This window comes from Camellia sinensis, chromosome 4 (assembly GCF_055761805.1).
Source record: "Camellia sinensis isolate YWXY chromosome 4, ASM5576180v1, whole genome shotgun sequence".
Taxonomy (NCBI): Eukaryota; Viridiplantae; Streptophyta; class Magnoliopsida; order Ericales; family Theaceae; genus Camellia; species Camellia sinensis.
The window spans coordinates 23221261-23243406 of NC_138964.1; the positions used below are offsets into that span (position 1 = coordinate 23221261).

General features: G+C 33.3%; 3 long non-coding RNA genes across 4 annotated transcripts; all 3 read right to left on the reverse strand.

Annotated features, from left to right (window-relative positions):
- Positions 1-3144: 3144 nt before the first annotated feature.
- LOC114289550 (uncharacterized) lies at positions 3145-5202 on the reverse strand. Its single transcript, XR_014365559.1, has 3 exons — positions 4532-5202; positions 4327-4416; positions 3145-4227 (listed from the first exon to the last, which is right to left on the reverse strand). It is a non-coding gene; the product is annotated as an uncharacterized LOC114289550 (long non-coding RNA).
- A 1724-nt stretch (positions 5203-6926) lies between these two features.
- On the reverse strand, positions 6927-11240 carry LOC145823276 (uncharacterized). Of its 2 annotated transcripts, XR_014365561.1 has the most exons (5): positions 10323-11240; positions 9800-9887; positions 9351-9639; positions 7478-7594; positions 6927-7094 (listed from the first exon to the last, which is right to left on the reverse strand). It is a non-coding gene; the product is annotated as an uncharacterized LOC145823276 (long non-coding RNA). The 2 variants fall into 2 exon arrangements; XR_014365560.1 differs by having other exon boundaries at positions 9800-11237.
- A 7943-nt stretch (positions 11241-19183) lies between these two features.
- On the reverse strand, positions 19184-20309 carry LOC145823277 (uncharacterized). The gene is made up of 3 exons (XR_014365562.1): positions 19966-20309; positions 19805-19885; positions 19184-19727 (listed from the first exon to the last, which is right to left on the reverse strand). It is a non-coding gene; the product is annotated as an uncharacterized LOC145823277 (long non-coding RNA).
- Positions 20310-22146: the final 1837 nt, after the last annotated feature.

Below are 22146 nucleotides of genomic sequence, written 5' to 3' on the forward strand. Positions count from 1 at the left end.
TACTATGATGATGATTGGATTATAGATGAACAACATGAATATCTAGAAGTAACTTCATAGTATAATGTAATAGTTAAGGCTTATATCAAGGAAATGGGAAATCTATGCTTTCAAACCATTTTGATGTATACGATATTTTCTTGATTATTGTAAGACTAATAAAAATTAAAGGCACTTCACTTAGTATATGTTCTGAAATTGTCTTTTATTATTTTCTTATTTTAATTTTTGCACTAATTGCTACAGATTGAGAAGTGGAATAAGCAACGGGAGAATGGGATTTTCATAGGGCCTCTTTAAGTGAACATCTTCACTTGGCATGGAGTTTTTCATATAGTATTTTTTGTTTTGTTTGAAGCTTGTTATTTGGTTTTATTTGAAGCTTAATGGATTAATAAGGTTCCCGAGACTCTTCTTGAACATTGACACTTGAAATACTTCATCTTTTTTGTTTGTTTTTTTTTCCCCCTTTTTATATAAATATAATTTATATTCTTGAGTATGCATGTAATTATGATTTGAAGGTCATCGCCAAGAATTTTTGTTTGGTGCTTGCAATTGATATTTTTGTTCGAACAAATGCATAAATAATTATTTGTGACATATGCCAATGAAGACTATTTGCGACGGTAACAAGAAGGTTGCTAAAACATAGTAAGTAATTTTTTTATTTTTTTTTTTGCTAGCAAAACAGCAGACACAATAAGTAGATTAGGTGGTCGCAAATAAATTGCGACCATTACTTTGCCGTCACAAAAAGTATTTGCCACCCCCAAATTTGCGTCCCTCATTTGCAGTCGCATAGGCCACCACAAAAAAGAAATTGCGACTGTATTTCTATTTTTTACGACGGCATGTGGCGATTGCTTTTTTAGGAGTGTTGGCGACTAAAAAAGAGGCTTTGGCAACTAATTTTTTAAAAGCCGAAGGTGTATTTTCTTGTAGTAATTACATAGAGTAATTAAACTAATGACATTATTTTTGTAAAAAGTTTAATCATTTAATAAAATATTGCTTTGTATTTTATTTTCACATAAATTGTCTAGTATAGTCATAGTTGCCAATTAATTATAAATCCTGAAATTGTTCACTCATGTTTTGGCACACAGTCACATCTGATCGCAACAACCCCATATATGAAATGAAATGTAGAAAATAAATACAAGTTCAATGTTTAATATCACAGACTATGAGCTTATTAAATAATAAATACAACAATAAGGTTCACAGGCCCAAATTAACTAATGGTTGATAATACCAACAAAAAAAATGTAACTCAAAAGTCACCGCAATGGCCTCCTATAGGACCTATAATCTAAGGGGTGAGCAAACATGTTTAGGCCCCGTTTGTTTTCAGAGGTAGAATGGAGGGAATTTATAGTGAGGGGATTGTTATTGAGGGGATTGATAGTGAGGGGATTAAGTAAAATTGTGTTTGTTTTGATGATAGTTGTTAGTGTAGGAATTGTTAAATTATTTTTATATAAAATAATAAAACAAATAAAAAAATATAAAAAATTAAACATTAATATTTCAAAAAAATTCCCAATATATAAAAAATTAAAAAATTTCTAATCCCCTCACTATTTTTCTAATACCATCTCTACCTCCTTCCTAATCTCTCTTCCAAGGCTTTTACTAATACCAAGGGATTATGAGTCCTCTCCCCATCCCTCAAAACAAACACCCCATGTAGTAGTCCCACATTGCAGGAAATTCAACTTTTAGTGACGTTTAAAAAATGCCGCTAAAAGTGCCAAAAACGCCGCCAATTCTTTTTGTGACGCTTAGCACCAAACGCCGAGGACGCGGCCGTCGCTATAGATTTATGGCGTTTTAAAAACGTCGTGATATTAGTATAGGTGGTGTTTTTAAAAACGCCGCCAAATGTCCTCCTAAACACACGCTGACGTCACTGACGATATTTAGCGACGTTTTGGAAAAACGCCATCATATCTTTTTAAAAACGTATGACCGTTAGTATGTAGAGTTTAAGAGGTGTTTGTAGAAATGCCGTCATATCCCTTTTTTCTTTTTTTTTTCTTTTTTGAAATTGTGCTAATGTTATTTGATTGAACTAAAAAAATACCTGTAATAGTACTAATATAAAATAATAACTCCCATTCAAATAGCTGTAATAAAGCATTAATTCACTTTTTCATTCAATTAATATCCAATCACCATTACCCACAAAATTAACATATTCAAAATGCAAAAATCATGTTTTAACATTAACCACAAACTAACATATATCCAAAAATCATGTCTTAACATTAACCATAAACTAACATATATCCAAAAATCATGTCTTAGCATTAAAGTTGTAGTCTTCACTGGTCTACATGCCTGCATCAGAACATAAACTGCAATCAGATTCACCAAAATAAACACAAATTAAAGAATTTGTACCCAATACTTATAAACAGTACTTAAAACTTGAAGAAGCACTAACAAGAAGATTTTATCACATACCAAGAAGCACTAAATACATATAAAGAAAAAAATAAAAATAAAAACGCTATTGATTTGTATCTCTCCCAAATAAATAAATAAGTTGATTTGTAGCATGTTGTACCAATGTATGTCAAATTAGGCAAGACTTCTGAAGAGTCTTTAACATATTTTTGTTTTCTAGAATGTGTATAACTTTATCAAATTGAGATTTGCCATCACATACAAATTCAAATTTGAATCCAACCAAAAATCTGGGCCAATGTTGAACAGGTCTATGATAAACAAAGCTAGACCTTTAATTGACAATAAAAAAAATAATTGATGGCACCATCTAATGCTCTCCAATTCGGCAAACACCATTCTTTCTAAAAAAAATTGCAAAAATTGCCAACAATTTCTTCAACGTATGATCAATTTCACACAAGCGAGAGTATTCATGAACTCAAATACAGGCAAGAGGCTACAAAACCCATAAAAAATAGGAAAGAGAATACAAGATCATTGAAGCTTGAACTGCCCATTTAAACAAGTGTACAAGCACAATTCAATAAAATATGCAAATCCAACTAAATTCCTATACTTTGATTAAAAAGAAATAAATTATAGAAAGTAAAAATTATACAAAATAACGTAAAAGGAAAAGAAAAAGATGCCTAAAGCTACTATGAGCAAAAATGAACAAACATGCATAAAGAAAACAAATTGGAACAAGGGATGCAAACATGCTTAAAGTTACTATGAGCAAATTGGAACAAGGGATGCAACACTGGGCAGAAAAGAAAGTCTAAAATTTTTCCATAGAAGTTTTATAAGGTACAGGTCAGGTACAGAGAATCAAGCCTTCCAAAGATAACTTCCTACACAATTCCTTCTAATTTCATACTCATATCTAATCCAAATGTTGCTTAAAGAAAACAATCTAACTAATTTGATCTCAAGCTGAAAAACATGCCCAAATCAGGACTTTTTCTTCTTTTTTCATAATCGGGTATTTGGACGGACTAGTTTGCACACACCTCGACTAATCATGTTAAAAAAACATGTCAAATCAGGACTTACCTGAAACTTCAACATAAAGCTTAGCAAGAGAGCTGAAATACCAGAGAAACTGCCTAGTGACACAATTTTTTGATTTTCCAACACTGAATTCTAGCACTATGCTACCTACCAACTGCTAGGCCACAACTTTGTACTATCGCCTTTTCTTTCCCTCACAGTTCATTCAACTTCCCATGGTTGTGCATCTTAAACTACTTAAAAGGCATGTTTCAGATGTTAGAAAAAATAAAAATAAAAATGCTATTGAGAAATTGCAAACCATGCTGCTTGCAGACCAGATCAAGTGTGAACTCTTATCACAACAATTATCAAGTACATATCCCACCACACAAGAAAATCATGAGAGTCAATGATTTTCTTTCATGATTAGCTAAAATACTAATACATTTAATGGTAACCTACAGAACTCAAATAAATTTCAAATACTCAAATAAATTTCAAATACTCAGACTAACTAGCAAAGAGACATAAACACAATGTAACAATGAGATGATGTAATAAATGTCTGTTGCCTCCATTTTCTATCATCATCTAGAGGCACTGAACTGCTCATTTCCTTTCCAATACGCTTGTCAGGCAGGGTTTGCTTATGTTCACTATCAGATGTGTCCTCGTTCCTATAATCCTTGTTAATCAAGGCATATAACCTCTATCCCAAGGAAGCCCTATTCGCATTGGTGGTAGACTTCCCAACTTTTGTTGCAGATCCACTCACTGTTCACAATGAAGAAGATCAAGAAGATCAAGAAGAGCGACTAGAAACAAAAGGTGGAGAAGATCAAGAAGAGCTGCTAGAAATAAAAGAGCACTCACAAGCAATATATCAAAATACGGTTTGGAATAAGACCTTCCCAAGCCCTTTGTACGATGCCCTGATCCTCATCATCTTCAAAAGCAATCTTCCTGATCAAAGTAAATCAAGCATCAATAGCTACAAAATAGTAGCTAAATTTATACAGGAAGATTTCATGGTGACGTTCAAAAATAAAATAAAAAAATGGACACAGTTAAGCAGTACGTAGGCAAGCATTTTTTGTGAAATGACTTGGGACAGCGCCTGCATACAGCAAATTGCAAATCAGGATCCATCTTATCTTCACCCAGTTTGTAGACAGAGCATTTATGAATAGGACATGTGAAAGATTCCCCAGCAGTAATCTTCTTCTGAAGCTCTTCTGCCTCAGCAGCACTTCCATGATGGAGCAGTTTTGCAACACAATGTGGATGGTAAAAACGGCCACATGTTGCAGAAACACAAGGAAAGACCTAAAAAGCATTTAGTAGGCAGAAATTTGAGCAATTCAGATGCAGATCCACTCACTGTTCACAATGAAGTGAAGATCACCAAGCAACACAGTTATTTCCAGAACTGTGAATTGACATGCCAATAGATTCACCTCAACCATAAATTGTAATCAATTGTTATCACATGGGCATAAAAGAAGAGAGATGTGTGCCAAAAAAAAGGAAACAGTAAGATCTGCAAAAATCCAAAGCTACTAAGAAGAAGCAGACGAAGAGGAAAGAATAACGGCTGCAAGGTTTCTCTCTATGAAGTTAAAAAATATGCAAGAACATAACTGAGGGAGAAGATTGAAGGAAGGGGAAAGGAATTTCCTGAAAAAATAAATTGAAATAAGCAAATTTAGCAGGATATACAAGGAACAAGAAAGAAAAAACAAAGACGGAATCCAGAATATAAAGGACTAGGCCAAACTATCCTAAAGCCTTCTAGACACCATAATAAAATTCAAACTATCAGATCAGAGAAGCCATAGATAAGGCCCGGTAGGAGCAGAGATAAGGATGGACGGGAGGGGAATTATGCGAACATAGCATTGTATCATTGTCCAATATAACTTCTCACTAAACATCTCTAGGGATCACTTGACTAATTTGTAAGGTAGAATAATTACTTATCTCACTTTCAAAAATATCAGTTGAAAATTATTCCATTCCTGTAAATAAAAAGAATAATTACTAATATCTAATTTCTATCAGCCTCATTAACGGTATTAACGGTAAATAAAAAGAAATGTGATTTTGGTGGGTATAGAGATGTTGTGTAAGCCTCATTAACTTCAAGCCAAATTGAGTACAAAATATTGTCAAATTTTAACAGTTCCAATAACAATTGCATTACAGCATTTTCTCTTGTCCTGGTCCAACTTAGCAAGAATTAGAGCGGCTACATTAGATACTGAAATATGAACAAAATATCCCTTCTGCTTCAAACCAAATAATCATCAAGACAGTTAATCCCAAGGGAGCCCTTTCCAATTGCGTGAAGAAAAATTGAATTTAGATTTTTTTTTTTTTTTTTTTTTTTTTTTGAGAGAGAGAGAGAGAGAGAGAGAGAGAGAGAGAAGTCAACAATAATTAAGATTAGTGTAATGCTATATAAAAAAAATTTATATATAAAAAAAATCATAAAAGATAAGTATTTTTTCAATTGAAATCATTTATAAATATCATTAAAATTACATTAAACTGAATCATCTGTGAGCCCAATACCATCATAGCCTCAATACAATAAAGACCCCTAATAGTAATAAGAAATAAAATAAAAATCTTTTTGACTTTGACAGAAATTAATATCCTTATAAATCTTGACAGTCACAGTAAATAGAATCCAAAGGATTTTAATGAAGGGTCATGCCATAAACAGAGCATGTTATGAGAAGTAGAAGTACAAACCCCTTGATATCCTAATTCTCAGTGCCCTTTGGAAAAATAAATTAGTGTGTGAAGAATACACAAATTTTAATTAGTTTAAAATGATAGCCTCCATATTCAAAAAGAGTAATGTTCACAAATCGAAGTGTGGATCTCATTATTTTTCACAAATCGAAGTGTAATGTTCACACTCCAAAAGCGTGTGAACTAAATCAGACTCGTGTCTTTCGGCACTTCTCAATCAAGAGCAACACAACGTTTGTTGTTAAACTACAATCCCAAAATGTTTTGGCAGAAAATATTTTAAAAAAAAAATTCAAAAATTTAGTTGGAAAATATTTTTGTGTCCAACAAAATATAAGTTAATTTTAATGAACTTAAGTGGAAATTATTTTTGGCATTAAATGAAAAAGCCATCAACCCCACCAAAACACAACCACCGCAACCATGACTGTCATAAAATAATTTTTATGGAAAACATTTTACCAAAAAAATATTTTTCTACCAAAACAAACAGTGTAAATGTGATATGAAGAGAGGAATGACCACAAAAACCCTAAAACATAAATCTTTCCACCATTCCTGGTTGACCAATGTATAGACAAAACTACACATTGGTCAACCAGGGCATTTGGCTGAGTGGTTGTGTAACACCCTCTGTCTGTGAAGTCTCAGGTTCAACTCTTATAGAATGAATTTGCAAAGAAAGGGGGGAAGGGGAATGTCTGACTGACCTCTCTCTGAGTGATCAGTTGGCTTGCATTGTATTGCGCAACCATGGCTTTCAGTGTTTCATGAACTATAGAAGGCAACACTCTCTCATTATAGTTTTCACCAAGAGTGTGGTAGATTGTTGGCAACTGATCTGGCACAGGACGTGTAAGGACACGAAGAGCTATCTTAACCTATTCAGCACAAATAGCAGGAATTAAATACCAGAATAATTAAAGACAATCGACCTCCTAGCATATAGCAATGCTAAATAAATATTAGTGCAGATAATAAAGCCCAGATCGAATAACAAGAAACAAATCTACAAAAGGTATTTAGAAAGATCAAAATGCTTCCATAAATTAACCTCCTTGACTACCATATAAAAGTGAAACCTTATTTCGAGGCACGCAATTCTTTTTATCCAGGCTTCAATCAAGAGTTCAAAAAACTTTTAAATTTATGAAGAGATCAAGTATGCCATATCTGGAAAAAGTCACTAAAATAAACCAGCAAGTTTTGTTGTCATTTTATTTTGTGCATGATAAATATAAGAAAATCTGTAAAACAAACTTACCATTTGGAGATCGTGACTCCCCGAAGATATCTCAACAAGATTGGGACGTGCACGAACATCATAAACAATAGGCCTTTCAAACCAGGGAATCATCAAATGTGTTCCTTCAGGATAAACCTAGACACATTTTATGTTAGTGCAAGCACAAAATGATCCTATTTGTCAGGATGAATTTAGATAGAACGCAAGTAAACAGAGATACTGATTCTATATCACTGAATAAGTAACCCTTTCATAGTTAATAATATAATAAAATAAAACGAAGTGGATATAAAATAAAAATGAAATCATGATTGTCCATTTTATGTGATACCTTGCTAAAATGCTAACATCAAAATACACAAACCCGTCACAGGTAATTAAAATAGCCTTTGGCTCATGCCTAAAAGTGCAATCATCAAATGGGAGATGAACCTCATGTGCCAAAACAAGGTTGTACATCTTGACGTTCTTATATTACACCAACAAACAAAGGAGAATCTTATTACAAATTGAGACTTAATTAAATGTTATGAGCATAGTCGTCAAATCGAGATTCGAAACATGAATTGAAATGCCTTGTATTGAATCACAAATCGAATAATTACTAATTTCTAATTTGTAAGTTTGACATAATTATATCAAGTGTCCTTAAGATTTTAATTCACATAAAACTTAGCCCATTTTTGTTAGTAATTTCCATGTACTCTATCTGGTCATTTTGTTGGTTGATATAATCTAGTAAGTAAAGAAATAAAAGTTTTGGTCAAACTGTTCAACAAGCATGCACCTGATTTGTATCCTAGTTCATGTTGGATTACGTAGCTTAATAAACATATTTTACTCATATCACTAGAGTTTTTTTATTTTGCAAATGTAATTATAACTAAGGTAGGAAAAACAATTTTATAATTTAAATAGACAATTACCTATCAAAACAAATATTTAAATAGATGACAAATCGGCATATTTTGTTGAGGATGACTCTGTTGTCTGTTAGGTTCAGGATGATGACCAAGGTCTCTGTGTCAGATGTTACAATGCATGGTGATGCCCTAGTGAAGCCATTGCAAACTGATATTGAATGATTCTATTCTCTTTAGCTCAAGTCTTCAAAGCCACAAAGATTGCGCTGTTCAAGATAAAAACAACTAAGGTAGGTTGAAACTACTGAGCTAAAATGAGTCTAAAAAAATTGAATGCATTTGGGTCAAGGTTGAGATACCCATTTCAACAACTGAGGTAGGTTGAAACTCTGTTGTTTGTAGCATGTTGCACCAATGTATGTCAAATTAGGCAAGACTTCTGAAGGGTCTTTAACATATTTTTTCTTTTAGAATGTATGTCATGTTGTACCAATGTTGTACCAATGTATGTCAAATTAGGCAAGACTTCTAAAGGGTCTTTAACATATTTTTTCTTTTAGAATGTGCATAACCTTATCAAATTGAGATTTGCCATCACATACAAATTCAAATTTGAATCCAACCAAAAATCTGGGCCAATGTTGAACAGGTCTATGATGAACAAATCTAGACCTTTAATTGACAATAAAAAAAATAATTGATGGCACCAGCTTGAAATACCCATTTAAACAAGTGTACAGGCCCAATTCAATAAAAATGCAAATCCAACTAAATTCCTATACTTTGATTAAAAAGAAATAAATTATAGAAACTAAAAATTATACAAAATAACGTAAAAGGAAAAGAAAAAGATGCCTAAAGCTACTATGAGCAAATTGGAACAAACATGCCTAAAGAAAACAAATTGGAACAAATTAGAATTATGGACAAATGACACCCTCTAAAGTTATATATGCTTGATTGAGTAGTTAAGCACAAATTGGAATTATGGACAACATAAAGCATTAATTGATCCAAAATACACTCACACTAACTATTTCCAAGTGTGCGAAGTTTGACCATTCTTTCTTTATCTCTACGTTCTGACTCTTGCTCAGGAGCAATCATCTGCTTTACTTCTTCCCCAAGTTTGTTAGAGCCTTCATATGCCTCCTGGAAGATGTACTAGAGGACTCGCTTAAACGTGATTTCTTTCCCATCAGGTTCATCTGATGGGAATGGAGGGAGCTTTTCAATTAGATCCGAACACAGCTGTGCATACATGGGGCAAAATGTTAGTTCCAGCACTGCCGTGTCAAAAATCAAGGAGATAACATCCTGTGCATTGCAAGCAGAATCTGCATTAGCCTTTAAAAACCAAACTGAAAGTAAAATTATAATTAAGAAAATTCCCCAATCCATGTCTGGGAGGTTTGGGGATGGAGGGGTAAAAACAAAATTAAAAATTAAAAAAAAAAAAAGAACAGAAAAGAGGAACCTTCAGAATATCAGCTGTTGTGATGCCAGAATCAATTAGCTGTCTCTTGAGAAGGTCAAACTTCTTTGGAGTCGGCTTATTTAGTATCCTAAATAGCAATCGAAGACAGAAGTCGGCATGCATAATTGATATGAAATGACATTCAACATATATGCTAACTTTAAAAGCAAGAAAAAAATTCTTCAGCTGCAAACTCCTGTCAACTGACATTCATGAGATCATTAGTTACTAGAGCCAGCAATTTGTTCTTGCAATCAGAAACAATATTAACTAAATTAAATCAAAGATAGAATTAAATTATAATATCAAATACACAGAGAAGAGATAAACTATTTCAAAACCTTAATAATTGATATAAAAAAAAATGGTTCATGACTGAGTGAAATTAACTAAATTGCAGGAATATTATTAGTGTCCACCATAGACACTAAACATTTAGAAGGATCCATACAATATAGCAAGTGATAATCACTTGATTGCACAGGTGTCAGGAAATCATACAAAGATCTTCAGAATAAATTACCCTTTCACTGTCTTCAAAACACGATCCTTATTAGAGAAGGTTCCCCTTCGAGCTGACCATGGCACCTCAGCCTTAATTAGAGCAAGGGCAGGTCCTACCTGGTTCATTGACAAAGCATGGCTTGATATTAACTCCAAACAGGAACTACTTACAGACAGACAAAAATTTACATAGTAAACAGATAACTTCTTAACAACACACGGCCACACTAAGTAAAAAGGCAGTGGCAAATGTCAGCACAGTTTGCATATACAGCTTAGATCATGCAATATGTTTATACTTTCATTTTTAAGGAACTGTGAAAATTCACTAGGCTAGTCTGTAGAACACAACTATCTCTCCGTGTAATAGATTTTATAACAGAGAAGCTCATCCATTTTCTCATTCCTAGTCATTCTACATTTTCTACCCACCTTTCAGAGGTGTCATATACAATGAGGTTGCATTTTCTTGACAACAGAAGGATGCCACTTCTCATACTACAGCCCCATAAGAAAACAACACTACGAAGAAAAAAAAAACATGATATAGATGAAGTGCGCTAGTGTCCCCCTTCTCTCCTTCCATTTTCTTCCCAAATCATGCTACATTCTTGTATAAGATGAAGGAACAAAACAGTAAAAGAAAAACCAGTATAAAAACCTTAAGCCATGATTAACCCCGTGAGCATCCCTCAAACTGTCTGCACAAAATTGATTGATCAACTGACAAAGGACAACCAGTTCTCAGATGCAAACAATGGGACAACCATACAGCAATCCCAATCAGAACTTAAAAGTTAAACTTCTAGCGCGTTTGGATAACATAATTTCCAAAACTTATGGAAAACTGCTAAAGTCGATAATCTGAGAAAAAAGAGGATGCCATTTATTCCTCCCTAGATTCCAAGGCAGTAGCACTATCTAGGAGCAATTATTATCAATAAAGGAAGTTCTTCATCAGATAGTGTTTAACACTAAACTTACTAATAAGCCTCATATAAAGATATAGATGGATTGCTGATTGAGCCCTTATGGGAGTCAACACTTAAACAATGATTAGATTTAAAACACAACTTTTTTTTTGATCGGCAATGAAGAATTTTATTGACTAGCAAAAACAAACTACAAAGAGAGGACAAGGAATCTGCTCCAAAAACCAACAGCCATTACATCAAAACAAAAACACCATTTAGATTTCAAAACACATTTATGTTGAAAATTTGAAGACTACAATCCTTAAGTAGGCATGTGTGTAATCTCAAGGAATCATACGAGTACACACTTCTACCCTAACCAAGCATTACACACTTCTACACTGTCAATTCTCTAATGATGCCTCTTACTTTGTTGGAAAAATCTCATGTAAGTGATTCTATGACTGACTTTCATAAAGTCTATTTTGATTGAGAACATTTAATCTTATCTTAGACATAAAAAGCTCAAAAGTGGAAGTGAATTCATGATGTTAAATGCCATGACTACATATTTGTTTCAACTTTTAAAGGTTAATCATATGAATAATCTCTCAATTATTATTGACTATTATTTTACTTTTTTAATTTTAAAATTGTGTATTTAAATCCTTTTAATTATAAAATTGTATCAGCAGCTGAAACAACAACAAACAACAAATACATAAATATACAAATCTTGGATATGTGGATATACATATATATATATATATAGAGAGAGAGAGAGAGAGAGAACAGAAACATAAACTTGACCATTGTTGTTGGTGAGATTTATAGAATTCAAGAAACAAAGGGGGAAAATCAAGAACACTACAGCCTCTTCTTCAACACTTTCTCACACACACATACACAAACATATACAGAAGTTGATGAAAAGAGGTTTTTACTGAAAACGGAAGGATGCGAAGGAGCTTACCAATATATCTGATTCGAAACCCCCATATTTGGATCAGGTGTTCTTTGAAACCTTCAGATCTGGCTTTAATTAGTTCGAAATCCTTCAGATCTCGTCTCTTGTTCTTTTCTTCAACGAGCACCACCACCGCCATCCTCTTCCACCACTGTAGCTGTCGATCTGAGGCGATAATGAGAAGACAGCAGCGGCGGTGAGTGTGGATGAGATCGGCAGAGGGGAGAGAGAGAGAGAGAGAGAGAGAGAGAGAGAGATGAGTCTGGTGACAGAGAAGAGTGAAAATGAGCGAGAGAGAAAAAAAAATGAAATCGAAATCAAAATCACTGAGCTTGATGCAGATAGGTTTACCTCTCAGTAAATGAAATCGATTTTGAAGTTTGATGTAGATAGGTTTACCTCTCAGTGATTTCTATGTAAATGGAATAGGTAAACAAATTAAATCACCGAGATGATTCCAATCGATTCCTATTCTGAAATCACTCTGAGATTTAAGGGATCACCGAGCTGAAGTGAGAGAGTGAGCGAGAGATTTGAGGCATCTTCTTTCTGAGACTTAAGAGTAAAGAATGAGAGTCTCAAGAGGGAGGAAGAGGGTGTGAGAGATTATAACACATTCAGAGGCGTTTTCTATCAGCTAAACGGTGCCGTTGTGATTAGCACAAAAGGCGACGTTTATAAAACGCCGTTAAATATTAAAAAAGACGACGTTTAAGAAAACGCCATTATTTAAACGCCGTGACAACAAACATTTCCTGTAGTGTCACCTCACTATCAAACCCAATCCTCTCCCTATAACCCCAAACAAACGGGGCCTTAGTACAATCCTCTGCAACCAAATTTATATAAGATAAGCAATGCATGCAACGATAATGCTAGCTAGTATAGTTTTTACACCATTGTTTTGTTGATGTGTACTCCATTCTACTTGGTTTATCATCAATGAAATCCTTCCATTTGCTCATCAAAAAAAAAAAAAAAAAAAAAAAAAAAAAAAAAAAAAAAAAAAAAAAAAAGAAATAAAGGTAATGCTACTATGAAATACACAAATTTTTACTGATTTTTCTTTAGTAATTCAATTACAATTCCATTTTTACTTGGCCAACTCATGCAAGTCAAATAAAGGAAATAAACTCCACAAATTCATAATACCTGAAACACATGCAAAATAGTGCAATACAATAATAATTAAATCACTTTCTTGAACAAATATATAGTTGTGATTCTAGACACACATCTTATCTCAACCTCAGACAATCTTCATCCACCCTATTCCATAGAGATTACTAGTTCCCAATCTTGTGCAGGTTCTCGGGTTCTAACAAGCAGACAAACAATTTTCGGTTCTTACACTACGTGGCCCACGCAACCCAAGTATTAGTTGATCTTAAATTATTTCCATCTCAAGTCTCAATTCGTGTTAAGGGTCAATATTGAGGTCTAAATCAGTGGACAACATTATATGGAAAACGGATAGTTCAAGTGTGTTTAAAGTGAGTTCTGTATTTAAGTGGTGTGAATCCGCTTATGGCCCAATCCTTGACTTACCTGATATTATTTGGAACAATTAGTGTGGAAAGAATAAAGACCACTGAGTATCTTCATAGAAGAGGAGCTTTGGCTAGAAGTGTGGATTGCACTTGTGTATTTTGTAAATCGGAGGTTGAATCTTTAAATCATGTATTACTCCTTTGTCCATGTGTGCGCGAAGTTTGGTCAAATATTATTGAATGGTGAGGGATTTAGTGGGTTATTCCAGGTTCAGTAAAAGAGCTCTTATCATGGTCGGCTGGATCAAGATTCAGGAAAGGGGAACACCAATTGTGGAAAACCATACCTTTGCATGTTTTGTGGTCGTTCTGGAAGCATAGAAATGATTACATTTTCAGTGGTCCACAACCCAATTGCAGTGATTTATGTGAGCTAATTAAAGTGAGGGTAGCTCTTTGGATGAAGACTCGCTCAGTTGGTAGGTTCTACTTAGTTAATAAGTTTGTTTTAAATATTCAGAAGATCGTATTGTGTATTGCCTGTAGGTGAATGTACCTTTGGGTGCAAGGAGTGTGTTGCTAATGAAGTGCTCAGCAACCCCTGGTTCTGTTTGCTAGGTTGCAGCCCTTATGATTTGGTTTCTTGGTTTTGGTGGGCTATGATGGTAGAGGAGGAGTTTGCAGTCCTCTGTTCCTGGCAGGGTTTAGTAGTTTTTCTGCATTTGGATATGGGAGTGGAGCTGAAATCTCTTCAGCTTTACTTTTGTAAGTTCTTGTTGTTAGCTGTTTTTTCTGTTGTCCTGTTGCTTTGAGCGCACATGATTGGTCTAGCATTTCGGTGCCAACATAATTGGAAATGTAGTTTTTCTTTTCCTTAAAACTACCCTTTATGTATTCTGTGTCTTTGAATAAAATCTTTCTTTGCCGATAAAATTTTTTTTTAAAAGAAGTCTCAATTTGTTTCAAGTAATAAGAAATAATATATTCTAAATTAATTATTACATAATTAATATTTTCTCATTCAAATTATAAAAAAAAAAAAGAAAAAAAAAACTAGAGAAAAAACCTTATCTTCAAAAAGAAATTTCGTTTTATAAATTTGTAAAATGTTCTCAAATCTCAAACAAAGGGTAAATTATATTGACATCCCTTGAAGTTTATATTTATTATAGTTCTCCCTTCACCTTTTGGAAATTACATCCCTCTCCCTGAGGTTTAAAGTTTCATTTCAGATTGCTCCCTCAGTTAGTTGACTGTTAAGTCAACTAACAGATTTTGCTGATGTCAGCAATTTAATTTTTTTAAATATCAATTTTGTCCTCACTGGGTAAATTACATTGACACCCCTCACATTTTAGAAATTACAATCCTCTCCCCAAGGTTTAAAGTAGCATTACTAATTGCTCCCTCAGTTAGTATTAGTTGAAAAAAAATTCATTGAAAAAAAAAATTTAATTGGAAAAAAATTATTTGTAAAAAAAATTAATTGAAAAAAATATTATTTGAAAAAAATAATAATTGAAAAAAATTTTATTAGTCAAAATTTTAAATTTCTATTTAAAAACCAACGTAAACTCATTTTTTGAATTTACGTTTTTTCCTTAAATTTACAAACTGAGACAACTATTTATAAACCAAAAAAATTATCAAACAAGTTTTTATGACAGATTTTTAAATTTTTGTAAATATAAGTTGAAAACTAAAAACGAAATGGTTACCAAACAGGTTTCAGATGGTAAAAATATCGTAAAATTAATAAATAATTAAATAAGTTACCAACATAAAAAAGGACTTATCAAAAAATTCTTAGGCTATGTATGGTTTGATTTTTAGAACTTTTTTTTAAAAATTAAAAATTAATTTGGTTAAGAAATAAAAAATAAAAAATAATTATCATTTTTATATAATTTTTATCTTTCGAGTGGTTAGAAATAATTTTTTACAAATTAAATATATTTCTTCATATTTATTTTTATTAAATTAGTTTTTTTTTTTTTTTTTTTAAATGTCAAGGGGGATCCGTATTAAATTGAAATCTCAAGGGGTGTCAATGTAATTTACCCTTTAAAGTATATGTCAAGATTAAAGGTAAATATGTCATTTTAACTTAAAAGTTAACACCGTTAAATAATTATATTGACAAGGGAGGTCAGTATAATTTCCCAAATGTGAGAGTGGAACTATAATAAATATAAATCTCAGGAGATGTCAGTGTAATTTACCCAATATAATAATAGTTTCTTAACCACAAAGTCACCAAACGTAGTATAACGTAATTATGAAGATCAAATTTCAAACTAGGGTATTTTCACACAAGAACTACAAAGAACAGCACTTCTAATTAACCACCAAAGCATCACCCAGCAGATACAGATTATATTAATTGACATAAATCCATCGAAAATGATTTGTTTTAACACCTACAATTGAAGGGATCATTTTGTTTTTGATAATCGAGTGTTCGGGTCAATTTACACGAATTTTGACTAATCTCAAAACCTTGAAATTAATGACTGGATAAACTTTCAGTAGCCCCAAGATTTAAGATCATTGCTGGAAATTCCGCATTTAACGGTGTTTAAAAAATGCTGCTATAGATTTGAAAAATGTTGCTAATTCTTTTTGTGACGTTTAGTACCAAACGTCAAAAAAGCGGCCGTCGCTATAACATTATGGCACTTTGAAAACATTGTTAGATTAGTATAGGCGACATTTAAAATGCCGCCAAATGTTGTACTTAACGGTAACATGACGTCACGATGACATTTAGCGATGTTTTTAGAAACGTCGTGATATCTTCTTCTTCTTCTTTTAAATTGTGCTAATTTTATGTGATTGAACTAAAAAAAATCTGTAATAAAACTGAAAAATAGCACTAATATGAAATAATAACTCTTATTCAAATGGCAAATGTAGCATTAATTCACTTTCCCATTCAATTTAATATCCAATCACCATTAACCACAAAATAACATACCCACAAATCATGTTTTAACATTAACCACAAAATAACATATCCAAAAATCATGTTTTAGCATAGAAGTTGTAGTCTTCACTGGTCTATATGACTGCATCAGAACAGATTCACCAAAATAAACATAAATTGAAGAATTTGTACCCAATACTTATGTACAGTACTTAAAACTTGAAGAAGCACTAACAAGAAGATTTTATCACATAACAAGAAGCACTACAATTCCAAAATATATAGCATTATTTTCTATGGCCACCTCAAATAATAAAAACCACTTATTTCTGATTTGGAAGTGGAATATGTCTATAAGGGATCATTTTTGGCTTTATGATGTGTGCAACTTGTGAAGCGTATAAATTTAAAGAAACCAGGAAACTTATCTAATTTACCCTATAATCTATATAATAAGGGAGAAGGGTTTTTGAAAATATATAAAATATATATATTTGATATATTAACGGCTGAGATGAATCTTTAAGTATATATCGATGGTTCAGATGAATGATGATTGCCGCCTAAATATACCCACATCTGACCCCATCCCCTCCACCTTCCGTCTCTCTATCTCTCTTTCTCTCACTCTCTGTTCTTCTTCTTCTTCAACAAAAGCAAAAAAACCCACCCGACGCTCCTCCACATCTCAACCCCCCACCTTTCCTCTCTCTCTCTCTCTCTCTCTCTCTCTCTCTGTTCTTTTTCTTGAACAGAAGCCCACCCTCTCTATCACAACCGATGCTCATCCTCCTCCTCTTCCTTCTCCATCACGCTCTTCTTCAACAACGTTTGATTTCAATTCTCTTCATTGACGCCCACCCTCTTTGCTACCAACGCTCCTCCTCCTTCGTCACGCTCTTCTTCATTGCAAGGTATACAGAAGAATTGGGGCTTTGATCATATAACAGAGTAACAAAGTACTCATTTTGATTTTGATTTTTATTTTTCTAAACCTTAAATTGATTTGTTAATTAGGTATTTTCTGGATATCATTTTCAAGTATTTGGATTGCTCTAAAACACACAAGTTTGTAAGATTTGGTTTAGTAATATGTGTTTGTTTCCCTTTCCTCCCCCCCCCCCCTCTTTCTTGGTTTATTTCCTCCTTCTCGATTGAAGCCATTGTTGAGAGCAACTGCCTAATTATTGTAGTTATTGCATTTTTTGTTGGAACTTTTGAGTTTTCTAGCTATTGATTTACTTTTATTTGGGGTACAATTGAATTTTTTTTTGCATATTAGTTGTGTCTATACATATGGGTTTGATGTTAATTTATAAAAAAATCTGGTGCTTCTGCTTTAGTTTGCATTACCTGATATTTGGGGTACAATTGAAGTGGTTTTTGCATATTATTTGTGTCTATACATATCGGTTTAATGTTAATTTATAAAAAATCTGGAGCTTCTGCTTTAGTTTGCATTATCTGCTTTATTATACTGGCTTCTGTTAAAGCACAATATAAGAGTGATGTTATACTGAGAAACAGTTTTTGAGTTTGTTCTCTATTCTCTCATGTCCTTAAATTCTTCAGTTGAAGTTCCTTTTTTTGCTTTATTTGTTTGTCTTCCGCTTTAGTATGCTTTCTGGGTAATCTCTTTTGTCCTTAAATTCTTTAGTTGAAGTTTCTTTCTTTGCTTTATTTATCTGTTTGCTAACCACACGCTTCCTCTCATTGCAATTTATATATTTATCTGAAATTGCTTGCTCCTCTTTCTTTAGTTTATCTAGGTAATCTCATCTGGTTTGTTTTGTTGGAACTTTTGAGTTTCTGGCCATTGATTTGCAGGGGGGGAAGAAGGTATTTTTTTATTTACTTTTATTTGGGGTACAATTGAAGTATGACTGATTGTTTGTTTTTCAAAGTTTATTGTATATTATTTGTGTCTATACATATGTGTGTGAATTCACCTGGGTTTGATTTTCTTTGTTGACTTCATTGTACAACCAAACAAACCAGGAACCGAACTAATTTTCACCAACGTAATTGAATTTGGGGTTTTAAATTTGGGGTTTTATTTCCTATTTTTATTAGAATGCTTTATTATATAGATTTGGGCTGCCATTCTCTCTTTCAATCTGGGCTTATTTCCTGTTCTTGAACTGGTTTTTTGCTTGAGCATTGTTTCTACCTCTCCCCATCTCTCTCTATTTTTGTTTCCCTCTTATGGCTATGTCTGTTTCCTTAACATTAAGCAATTGTGGTGCTGTTTTGTTGTGTTTTCTTTGTTAATTTTTGCTGATTCATTAGTTGGGTAGTGAAAACTATAGTTGTTTTACATGTATGGTAATTATGTTAATAATTGATTATATTGCCTCGATGGAATGCAATTATTATGATTCTGTGATATGCTTAATGATGCTGACTGGCTTTCTCTAATTACAATCTTGAATTGATTTTTTTTTTTTATAGATTTGTTGCAATTATTGGTAGAGAGAATAGGAAAGTTTCAGACAGTTTGAGAGAGGTGGTCAATGATGGTGGGATGGGAGGTGAGTTCCTCTTGGCATGTAATAGGAGAAACACTTATTTACACCGTGCCTTTAGGTGCGGGCATACACTAGTGAATTTATAAACTAAACTAAAATTTGTGAATATAATTTAAAAACTACCATGCATCATTCACCAGCTATTTCAGAGAGCACTGCACAAAAAGAAAATGAATATTATATCTGCTCGAATGAAATGGAAAATGCTTGCTAGACAACGTAAGATGACATATACTTCAATGGGTTAACAGGAATACATTGCATGCCAGAGTTAGAAGCCACAAAAACAGGTAACTGAGATAAATAAGAAAAAACACATGCTACCGTACATAAGTTGACAAGTTGCTTTGGAAGCAAAGAAATAACCTACAACTTACTAATACTAATGAGCCTATTTTGAAAGTCATAATCTCAATTTGTCTTAAAAGGACTTGAAGTTTCGTTGAATATGTGGAGCGTCATTTGGTATGCATGCATACAATAATGAAATAAACGAAAAACTAAGCATGTGCATATAGTAATATTATTCGAACAAATAATATTTGAACTCCTTACTAACGTTGTTAGTTCTCCTTCTTCTCTTTCTTTGAAAGGCGAACCTACATTTAAAAAGAATAAGTATTTTAATTAATAAGGTTTGTATTGTCAAAAAGGCTTAAGTTAAATGATTGCTCACCTCTTGGGATGAAAATGTATGAGATTGTTGTTGATGTGGCATTGGCCGAACAGTGGGATGACTACTGAGTAAATCCATAACCTATCATTTAATAAGAGGCTTAAGTTGTATAGTAGCTCTAGGCAATTTAAAGTAATAACTAGTAAAAATAGTTAAAATACCTGCTGCCTATGTAATGGGTATGAGGGTGCAACAGCTAGTGCAACGGGTATGCCCAGAGCTTGCAATTGAGATTTCAAAAACTCAATTTGTCATTGAAAATCTATGCGTATAACCTGAATATGTTTTTCCATTACATCATTCATCTTCAAGTCTAACTGTATTTGATACCGTTGAAGTTGCTCTTGAACTTGTTCTTGAACTCAAGTTTGGAAGATACGATTCTGCTCTTATGACTGCCTATATTTACCTCCAAAAACATTAATGGAGGGGGGGACAGTCCCAATCCAAACATCCGAACACGACTAGGTCATTTTGAGCCCATAACTTGTGTGAAGATCTGCTCATATAATGTTGTAGGGTCAGTAGAAGATCCCTCAATGTGTTCCATTAACTCATTTATTTGAGTCAGCAGTTTTGAATTCAATAATTAGCCTCCAATATAAATCATATTAAAAATCCAGAAATAAAGCAGTATCACATACCATAACCTCATTAACTGAATCACTATTTGACATTACATCTTTCATGTATGCAGCCATCCACACCTGTGGCCGACTAGCAGAAGCCCCATTGTTCTTTTTTGTCTCCTGTAATATATCAAAACATTATTATATTTAGTGTGGCATATATCAAAACATTATTATGACTCAATTTAAAAAAGAAAATAAAAGATTTTTAATTGATGTGAGAGAATAATTATACTCCACTTGAACTACTGAGAAAGGCTTCCAGCCTATTCTATAATGTAATGTCTTTTTCTTTCAAATTTTTCTATTTTTCTTACTTGATTTCTGTTGAATACGAAATTCATTTAAGATATTATCAAAAATTATCATATATAAACATTTTTTTACATAAATAAAATTGTACCAATGCACTTTGAGTGCCCCAATAGTAGACCAAGGCCCACCATTGATCCTCATGTACTCTGTCCGGTCAATGAGCCCACCTATCTGCATCATTCTTGAAGGGTTTGTATCTCATTTTTTTCACTCAACTTTTCCAATCTCTCCATTTCTTCCCAAATGAAGCCATTATTGTTCTCTTCATGGATTCATCTGCATAGGCAGAAAAATCATTTATAGTCCACAATAACACTGCATGCATTCGGAACATCTAATTAGTTTCCGCATCATACGTGTCAACACCATTTTCCCACAATTGTTTCAATTCATCCACTACAAGGTATAAGTAGATGTCAATGTTATTTCTAGGTGAAGAAGAACCATCGATAAGCAATGTCATCATCATATGAGGTTGCTTCATGCACAACCATAGTGGCGAATTGTATGGTATCACAATAACTGGCCAACTGCTATGAGAGACATTTATTGCCTTAAATAAATTGAATCCATCTGTTGCTAAACCTAACATGCCATTACAAGGGTCACTGGCAAACATGGGATACAAATTATCAAAAAATTTCGAGACAGGAGAGTCAGCAAGATATCTCATTTTGTCGTCACCAATTCGGCCCTCTACATGCCATCTCATTAAAGAAGATGTTTTGGATGACATAAACAACCTTTGAAGCCTTGGAATCAAAGGAAATTATCTGACAATCTTCTGTGGAATTCTTTGTTGCTTCTTGTTAACATCATTTTCTTCTCCCTCAAACTGTTTATATCTAGGCATATGACACATTATGCAATTATCCATACTGGCTGTTTCCTTCCAATATAGTGAGCAATTTGGGCATGCATGTACCTTATGATAATCGAGGCCCAAGTCCTTAAGGAGTTTCCTAGTTGCATAAAATGACTTTAGCAAAGTTTCACCCTTTGGAAACACATCCTTCAAAAGCTCAAGCAACATCGTGAAAGACTTGTCACTCCATCCACTAAGGCACTTGATGTGCAATAACCGAACAACAAATGAGAGCATTGAAAACTTCTGACACTCAGGATACAACTCTCTTTCGGTCTCCTTTAATAAATTGAAGAATTTTTCGATTTTTTTCATCTGGACCTTGTTTTATACCAGAACTTGCTACCTCATGAATAAAGCTTGGTGGAGGAAGTTCAAATCCCTCGTATATAATTTCATAAGTTTTATTACCATCATTCGAATTAGTTTGCCCGACATTCATATTGTGTGGCACGGGCGACGAAAAATTCTTCCCATGAAAAATCCAACTGGTGTAACTTGAAAGAAACTCGTTGATCATTAAATGTTTCCCT